This window comes from Oratosquilla oratoria, chromosome 39 (assembly GCF_046742065.1).
Source record: "Oratosquilla oratoria isolate Oo_2021 chromosome 39, ASM4674206v1, whole genome shotgun sequence".
NCBI classification, from domain to species: Eukaryota; Metazoa; Arthropoda; class Malacostraca; order Stomatopoda; family Squillidae; genus Oratosquilla; species Oratosquilla oratoria.
The window spans coordinates 17523211-17531431 of NC_134815.1; the positions used below are offsets into that span (position 1 = coordinate 17523211).

General features: G+C 35.7%; 1 protein-coding gene across 2 annotated transcripts in view; it reads right to left on the bottom strand.

Moving 5' to 3' along the window:
- The window catches only part of LOC143020117 (uncharacterized), a 340934-nt gene extending 339759 nt beyond the window's left edge, over positions 1-1175 (bottom strand). Inside the window, exon 1 of one of the 2 annotated variants that reach the window (XM_076176276.1) lies at positions 1125-1175. The gene's annotated coding sequence lies outside the window, so the exon portion shown is untranslated. Of the gene's footprint in view, positions 1-1040 lie in introns of both variants that reach the window. The other variant, XM_076176275.1, reaches the window with a different exon arrangement.
- Positions 1176-8221: the final 7046 nt, after the last annotated feature.

Here is an 8221-nt window from a genome sequence, read left to right on the forward strand (position 1 = left end):
TTTACTTGTACCTTGTGTCCAATTACGTACTTTAAAGTCTTAATTTTGAATTATGCTGTACGATTGAATTCGATCCAGATGACGTCACCAGATCGAAAGGGGGTAGTGCTATGATTCATGCTGACCATACACACATGCTTCCATGAGCATGATGACGTCATTCGTGATATGTGTGAAAATAGCATAGGAGCGCGCCCCCTATGCCCCCTACTTCGAAAGAAAAAAAGGGGTCTCGATCCTCAAGACACCTTCCGTCTGAGGGCCACACGCTTATTTGAATATACAAATTGGTTCTCTCTCTACTGACAATTTCCAAAATTCTGGAAATCTTCAGTTTTCAGAACAGAAATACTGATAATTTTTCGAATTTTAGAAATTCCCAAATAGAGAGAGTTCTCTGCAAAATAATCCAAAAATAGGCAGAATAAATATGTTTTAGGATATGCTGCTGTATTGAAGAGATTAGTTTGCTCATAGGATGAAGAACTTTTTTTTTTTTTTGTAAGGGCCCACCTAAGGCCTTACTGGGAGTCTAAGGCGTGCGGTTCTTACTTTGAAATGTTCACTGTTCCTGTAAACATTCCTGCTTCCTCTGTCTAGACCTTATATGTGACCTTACTTTTTTTACTGAAAAGGTCCTTCGCCTAAATCTTTTTCTGCACCCTGGACGGGGCCTTCCTTCGTACCCTGAATTCACTCACGCACACTACCTATCGGGTCACGTGTTTGGCCAATTTTGTCCAATATGTGTATTTTTTGTCGTCTCGCCAGCTCTCTGTCTCCACACTGGATCACAAATTCGTTCTCTCGTTTCCACCAATCTTATCACAGACAGGATCACTCCGAATCACTCAAATTAAATTTCTTTTAGGCCACAATCACTTTCCGCGCAGACCAGACGACGTGACGACGACACGAACCAAGACAACTTTTTTCCCGCCTTTTTCCGTTGTCAGAAACTTATAAAACTCTCCGTTTCACCACCCTCCCTTCACTGATCACCACAAAAGACACAAAAGGGTTATTCGTGTGTGTCTTACGACGTATATTCAAACCGCGGAGACTTTGGTCTACGCGCAGGTATGAAGGTTTTCTTGCCTCCGCGGAGTCAGAGCGAGACCTACCCGCCAGGCCAGCGCCGACCGTCAACAGCGAGTGTGCGTGCGTGCGTGCGTCCGTGCGTGCTTTTGTGCGCGTGTTGGTTCCCCCAGCGTGCGTGCGTATGTTCGTGTGTGTGTATGCGGTTGTGCGTGGGGATGCCAGTGCTGCTTTCGTTTGGCCCTGTCGTGATGTCTTGCACCACAACATAACGCACCCCGAACTACCTCCGACCATCGCTCGAAGTATACATACTATTACACTCTGAAATGGTGGACACAGGTTCCTGGTACACATAATTAGATATATAGCAATTTTTTTTAATAAGAAATACAATAAAGATGAACAATCAATGGATGTAAGGTCCTTCCTTACGTCTTAGAAATAAAATTTATTTGTCGTATTCATTGCATTATGGGAAGGAATCGTAGGTAATAATTCCCTCCAATGTTGTGTGTGGAAGAAGCATATTGATTAGATTTGTGTTTGTGTCCAGTTGACCTTAATTTGGATCCCTTTCTTTTCAGGCTGAATAACTTATTCCTACCAAGTCCATAACTGAGATAAAACTAGATAATGAGTTACCATTTTTTAATATCATCATACATACAAGTAACAGAAATCTTAGGTTTGATGTTTACAGGAAGTTTATTAATATACTCACATATGAATGCATGTTATCATTCAGCACATCATAACAGTATTAGATTTTCAATTTCTTCATCAATGTTTCTAAAAGTTTTGAGAATTTGTAACCCAGAATTTTTATATGAGAATGTTAATAAGATTTTGAGTATATCATTCACCTGGAAATATATGAAATATAATGTAGATAGAGTGTTGGGAATGGCCAGTTAGTATTACTATGGTTCCGCTCAATAGATTTATTTTAGTCTCAATTTTTTTCTCTTTTTTATGGGAACTTCATAAGACCTCGCTTTCTGAAAGAGTTTAACATCAATGTGGTATTTGAGTACTCTCACATGGTTAAAAATTTCATTAATAAAAATTTCCCTTATGAAAATAGAGCTTACATTTATAGTATTGCATACAAGAAGTATATAAAATTCTCCATTGTATGTATGTGTATGTATATATATATACATATATATAATATATATATATATACATATATATATATATATATATATGTATATATATATATATATGATTTGGATGATGGAGAACATAAACACAGGGGAAGGCTCGGAACCCTAAACATTCTAACGTTTCGTTCGCGTAGAACTTCTTCAGAGAGTGTACGTAGAACTGCAATTGAAGTTTATGTACTAAACCTAATTACCTTTTCGGACACTTGGGAATGGTCGTTTTTCTGGCGTGTTCTAGAATTAAAATACTAGTTTGTTTAGCTAAATTGATAAACCCTCCTCGATGGTTCAATGAATTATTAGTTGGAATATATGCTGATTCTACAATTCTTCTAGTGAATTTATCAAAACCTTTATGTAGAACTTCAGCTCCTCTCCAGTTTGGTAAATGATCGAATTTTTCCGCATGAACTACTAAAGAATTAGATATCTTATGTGCTTTTATGTCGTTTTAATTTTCATAAATTCTTTTTTCTAATCCCCTCGATGACTCGCCAAAATATGCCATTGAGCTACTATTGCACGGGATTTTGTATACGACGCTGTATTTCGGAATTGGTTCTCTTTTCGGAAGTCTTTATCAAATCACCTATCCTCTTGTTAGTTATTTTTGCTATGTTTATACCTGTTTTTGTATATTTGTCTATCAATAATAGACAAATATACCTGTTTTTTTCTTAAATATTTGTCTATCAATAACAAGAGGATAGGTGATTTGATAAAGACTTCCGAAAAGAGAACCAATTCCGAAAAACAGCGTCGTATACAAAATCCCGTGCAATAGTAGCTCAATGGCATATTTTGGCGAGTCATCGAGGGGATTAGAAAAAAGAATTTATGAAAATTAAAACGACATAAAAGCACATAGGATATCTAATGTTTAGGTTTCCGAGCCTTCCCCTTTGTTATGTTCTCCATCATCCAAATCATTTGTCTAAAATACTTATCAATATATATATATATATATATATATATATATATATATGTATGTATGTATATATATATATATACATATATATATATATATGTTGGTATATATATATATATATATATATATATATATATATATATATATCCTCAAGATATGATAAATGGTCAAATCTTCTTGCTCCTGGATGTGTTAGAGGAAATTCTAATAAATGTTCTGCCACAAAATTGGGTGTTTACAAGAAAGAAATTGTTCAAGGTTCTTGTAAGGTTAACCATGTTTACAAACCTTGCAAGTTAGATGAATTTTCTTATTCTGCTAAGACATAGATCAGAATAAAATGTACGGAAAGCATAGACACACATCAGATATTGCCCCAAACATTACTCCATCAGAGGAAGAATCAAATTTGAATAACCTTAAAAATAGTAGCCATGACACATTAAAAATAGAATTTGCAGTTCCTGTCTTGGAAAACACCATTTCCAAAGTTTCTCATGATTGCAACTCGGGTAGAATGGAATTAGGACAAAAAGGAAACCTTTTACAAACTCATTTTTATGTGAGAGAGATTCTGATAAAAGTACACCATTTTTTGACATTTCAAAGGCTCGGAAAATGTCGACAGACAGTGAATCATTTAAAATTTCCAGTGAGGAATGAAATGATCCAAGACTGTTGTTGAAAAACGTGCATCCATTTGGATTTGGTGGTCTGAAAAAGGGCAGTCACATGGAATCTCCTAGATATTATATTGATAAAGATTGTGGAAAATATGGTTTGAAGAATTCCAGTAATACAAATACAAATAAGGGAACAAGAAAAAGAAATATAATGGTAGCACCTAATACTAGATGGGCTTCAGATGTTAATAAACCTGAAAAATATTTTCATCAGCCAAAGGGAGAAATGTTTCAAGAACTGAAGTCTAGAATTCACCAAAATGGATCAAATGAAGCAGCACATTACTTAAACTCTAAATCACTTGCAAGTAGTTTTGTTCATTTCGGTTACCAAAGTAATCCTAATTTTTCATCTCGTGTCAAAAAAATAAATGTGAAAAAAGGTACACATGGTCAGCACATGGGTATAGGAGTGAATGGGGTTCCTAGTATTGAAAATAGTAATATCGAAAAACTAAAACACCATGATAGAGGAATACATGAGTTTGATAGCAGTAGACTCAGTCAAGGGAGAGCCACTGGTAAACATAGAGTGAGAAAACACTGTAATTTTAACAATGTGAGAAGGAAGAGCAGTGATTATTCATATGTTGGAAAGGTGGGGGGGAAATCCGACTGTCACTTCCACGTAATGCTCCCCGAGTAACGCTAACGACAGCGGTAATCCACGACAGGCCTAGCTAGCCGGTGGCCTTACTACACAGCTCAAGCAACACAGATGATGCCCCGGACTGGATGGACCACACAGCAACGATCACGGAATGACACTGGACCTTCTTTAAGGAATCCACGAATAGTAACCATCAATGCCACTACAATGAATGATAAGTTGGAAGAAGTCGTAGACATGATGACTGACAGAAACATTGAAATAATGGGAATATGTGAAACCAGACTTCTTGGAGAGGGAACAAAAGTAATTCACAACAACTACCAGCTAATTTTCAAAGGAATGGATAATGAAAGAAAATACGGGGTAGCTTTTATTCTAACACCAACAATTGCAGAAAAAGTAGAGAACATTTTTTATATTAATGAAAGAATCCTAGCAATAACAATAAAAGTAGATGCAGAAAGAATAACTTTTGTGCAGGTATATGCACCTCACCAGGGAAGGCCTCAAGAAGAAAAAGTAGAATACTATACAAAACTGCAAAGTACCCTGGATTCATGTTGAAATACTATCAAAGTTGTCATGGGAGACATGAATGTACATGTAGGAAGACAGGAATAATATAGAAAACGTCATCGGTACACATGGTATTGGAGAAAGAAATGAGGAAGGAGAGAGACTGATAGATTTCTGCATAGGTAATAGCATGTCTGTGATGAATACCTTTTACCAGCATAGAGAAAGTCATAAATGGAGCTGGTATCGGTGAAATAGCGTAGTTGGTGATTATACTGAAAAATCACTGATTGACTTTATGTTAACAACTAACAAGAAACTTTTAAAAAATTTCAAGAGCATACCATCGGTATCCTTTGACTCAGATCATCGTTTAGTTCTTACAAAACAAAACATTAAGAAGCCAAAGCCAATGAAACAACTAGTCAGAGAAAGAATTGAATTAGAGAATCTAAAAGAACAAGAAAAGGCAAGATTATATAAGGAAAAGATTTCAGAAGTTTATCTGAGCGAGCCGCAAGAAACCAGAGACATTGAAGAAGAATGGATAGACATGAAGGATAAAATTACAAAAATAGCAAAAGAGGTCCTGGAGACCAAGAAAATTAGTGGTGGAAGGAAAAAGAAAACAATATGGTGGACAGATGAAATCAGAGATGTTGTTAAAAAGAAGAGTCAGTCATTTAGAAGATGAATGAGAAGACGGACCCCAGAAAATAGACTGGAATACGAAATAGCAAGAAACGAAGCAGAGACAGTAAAAGCAAGTGCCAAGAGAGATTCTTGGAAGAAATTGGGAAAAGAGCTTGAAGAGGATCTGCTGGGAACTAGGAAGCTCATATATAGTCTGGCGAAGAGTTATAAAAGGGGCGAAGAAACAGTAGTAAATAAAATTAAGAATAAAGACGGAGTGTTACTAACAGATGAGAACGAAGTAGATGAAAGGTGGAGAGAATATTTCTCAGAATTATTGAATCCTCGGGAATTAGACGATGAGTGTGAAAACACCAGCCTGAGACTAAACTACTACCACGAAATATCTATCGAAGAAAGTAAAGTTGCCATCAGTAAAATGAAAAATGGAAAAAGTCCTGGATGCGATGGCATACCTGTAGAGCTGCCAAAAGGAAATGAAAACACAGTCGAGTGGTTAACGAGAATTTTTAATGTAGCTTGGTGTGAAGGTAGAGTACCAGAGGATTTGAGGGAAAGCCATTATATGTAAAGTACCAAAGAAAGGCGACAAGTCAGAATGCAAAATTGGAGAGGAATTTCCTTATTATCACATGTGGAGAAGATATATGAAAGAATACTTGAAAGAAGGCTAAGAGTGACGGTAGAAGAAAAAATAGAGGAGGGACAGTATGGATTTAGACCTGAGAGAGGTACAACAGATGCTGCAATTTTCTCCTTGAAAATGCTGATGGAGAAGAGATGGGAATGAGATCAACCAGTGTATATAGCGTTTGTTGACTTAGAAAAAGCCTTTGACAGGCTACCAAGGAAGATGATTTGGGACACATTGGAAGACCCTATATAAGGTGTTGATAGATTACTTGTTAGAGCAATTAAAAGTCTATATAGTAAATGTACCAGCGCTGTAAAAACACAAACTCGCGAGGATAACTGGTTATATGTAGACTCTGGAATAAGACAAGGTGGGGTTATATCTCCATTGCTTTTTGTACTTTTTATGGACAGATGTATGAAAAATTTGAAATCTGGAGAAGGAGTTATCACATTGGCATACGCAGATGATATTGCACTGGTTGCAAACAACCCCATTGAACTTCAAAATGCATTAACTGCTTGGAACAGTGCATTGAAAAGAGTGAAAATGAAAATAAATACAAATAAAACAGAAGTAATAATGGTCACAAGGCAAAAAGAAGAGATATAAATAGGGTTGGAAGTAAAAAAAACTGAAATTAGTTGAAGAATTTAAATACCTAGGAGTAAAGATAGATGAAAGGTGTCAAATGGAAAAAGAAATATTAAATAGAATACAGTGCCATACAAATAACTTAAAAACGCTATATCCACTGATGCGAGAAAACTTATACCCAGGCAGGTTAAGATAACAATTTACAAAACCATTTTAAGACCAGTTCTAACATATGGGTCAGAAACATGAACATTGACAGAAAGGCTGAAAAGTAAGATACAAGGTGTGACAAAATAAGAAATAAAGAAATAAGAAGAGAGCTGGAAATAGAGCCTATATTAGAATATGTAGAGAAAAGCCAATTAAGATGGTTTGGACAAGTCATGAGGATGAATGAGCAACAGTACCCATACAAATACTACCAGTGGCAGCCACAAGGAAAGCGACCAACAGGAAGACCCAGGAAGAGATGGAGAGACGGTATCAGACAAGCCATAGAGTCAAGAGGAAGAACTATGGAGGAAGTGGAGAGAGTGCAGCTGTATGAAGATAGGGACTTGTGGAGAGACTTCGTGAGGCATCATCGCTGACAGGGCAACGCCCTACCTGGTGTATGGTGAGAAGGTGAGAATATATATATATATATATACATACATACATACATACATATATATATATATATATATATATATATATATATATATATATAGATATATATATATATATATATATATGTATATACTAGTATATCTGTACATATATATACATATAGATATGTATATATATATATATATATATATATAAATATATTGTTTGTTTGTTTGTTTGTTTGTTTGTTTGTTTGTTTGTTTGTTTGTTTGTTTGTTTGTTTGTTTGTCTGTTTGATCACGAACTCCTCCTAGGGTTTTGCTGATAGACCCCATAATCATATATATTCTGATACCCTATCTCTCCAGGTACTTGGATAACTATATTTCATTAAAAAAAACTATTTTGATTAGGGTTAAGGGTTAAAGTTAGGTGGGTTATGGTTAGGTGAGTGATTATTCACGAACAACTAGGTTTTTGCAGATACACCCCTATAACCATATATATTCTGAAACCTTATAACCCAAGGTACTTGGAAAACTATCTTTCATTTGTCTGTCTGTCTGTCTGTTTGTTTGTTTATTTGTTTGTTTGTTCAGGAACCCTTCCTAAGGTCTTGCATATAGACCCCCATAGCCCATCACTCCAGGTACTTGGATAACTATATTTCATTTTCATGAAAATATATTTTTTAGTTAGGGTTAAGGGTTAAAGTTAGGTGGGGTATGGTTAGGCTAGAAATTATTCATGAACTCCTAGGTTTTTGCAGGTAGACCCTTATAACCATATATATTCTGAAAC